We start from the raw sequence: 1,906 nt of genomic DNA, 5'->3' as shown, positions 1-1,906 counted from the left end.
GGCCTGTTCAGCAAATTTCTTGTCTGTTATTGGTAAAGTAAAAAAAACGACTTAATTTACCTATAACATAGTCAATATCTATTGCCACATCTGTGTATTTCCTCAATGCATAGCGTTGCACAAATAGCCTTTTACACTTATATACGATGGCGAAATCACTATGTTTTTTCTTTAACTGCTCTACTTCTCTTTCAACGTTGAAAAGCTTGGCAACAAATTCATCAAGTAAATATGAGAGATCGATTATTAATTGACTATCGCCCACTTTTTTCTTTTCTTGCCACAGTTAATGAAGAAAATAAATCTTCGTTGTGTGATTTTATGTAATGTAAAAATGCCTGATCTAATTTGATCAATCCATCACGAGAATATAGATCTAAGAACAAAATATTAAAATTTAGCTGCATTATCTTAACAATATAAAACTGTAAAATATATTGTACTCTATTAATTTAATTATTTGACTACTTAATATTGGTTAATTAATTAACCAAATTAACAATAAATTAACAAATTTAGTATAGAATTAAACAATTCCTTTTAATTGGAGGTTTTATTATGAGTGATTTTGATTTTACGAATGCTGATTTCTTTGAAAGCCTAGGTTACTACACTGGAGGTATATTGAACGTAGACGACGATGGAGAGGAAGGCGACATTACGCCGCGTGCGCCAGCAGATATGGGAGATAGAGAATAGAGATCTTTAAAGTGGTATGACAACGCTTTTTCCCTGATATGCCACCCATTAACATTGAAATATTGGAGGTTTTTTATGTTTGATAATTTTGATCTTACGAATGCTGATTTCTTTGAAAGTTTGAAAGCTTAGGTTACTACACTGGGGGTATATTGAACGTAGACGATGGAGATGGAGATGACTACGGAGACGACAAAGGATACTTCATTCGATAATGATAATATTTTTCATGTCATTAGGCCTCCATGGAGGCCTAATCATTAAACTAGGCACATAAATTAAATCTACAAAGACTGCACAGTTGCAGTCTTCGTACTCTTTTTTTTCTATTAAAATATAGGAGGTTTTATTATGAGTAGTGAAATGACAAATTTAGGTTCAGTACAAAAAATTTTTGTAGACAGTGCGATATATTGTCTAAAAAATATGAATACGCCAAAAAAATGTAATGTCAGTGACGCTCAAATATTGGACTGGTTAAAAGACGCCAATATAGCTGAGGTATGGAAAAAGCTCGGTCAGCAATCAACTACATCTCGCTTATATTCAGAACCTACTGATGGGACTACGGGTTCGGAATTATCTGCTGAAAATTATGTATCTGAATACGATGAATGTGAAGGCAACATTGCATCACAACGCTTTTTCCATGATATGCCACCCATTGACATTGAAATATAGGAGGTTTTATTATGTTTTCTGATATTGATTTATGAATATTGATTCTTCCTCTTATTATGAAGCGGCAGCCGATGGTGATCCCACTTTGATTTTTATGCCTCCTAATAATAATTATCGTTATTATTCCAACAGAGGTTAATGGCACATAAATTAAATCTACAAAGACTGCACAGTTGCAGTCTTTGTACTCTTTTTCTATTAAAATATTGGAGGTTTTATTATGTTTTCTGATATTGATTTTATGAATATGAATACTGGTTTCTTTGACAATGCAGGAATGGATTCTTCCTATACTGAAGGTATATTTGATGTACGCGCATTACGTCACCGTGGTCAAATCGACATGGATGAGGACTATTAAGCAGCGATATATAGATAACACCTAAGAATTCTCTGCTACCTACTAATATATAATATAATTATATATTAATTAAACCCACGAAGACTGCACAATTGCAGTCTTTGGTATCTTGTTAATATAAATATTGGAGGTTTTATTATGTTTTCTGATATTGATTTTATGAAT

This window comes from Sipha flava, unplaced genomic scaffold, assembly GCF_003268045.1.
Source record: "Sipha flava isolate LNK unplaced genomic scaffold, YSA_version1 44871_pilon_pilon, whole genome shotgun sequence".
Lineage (NCBI taxonomy): Eukaryota > Metazoa > Arthropoda > Insecta > Hemiptera > Aphididae > Sipha > Sipha flava.
This window is presented reverse-complemented; position numbering follows the sequence as displayed.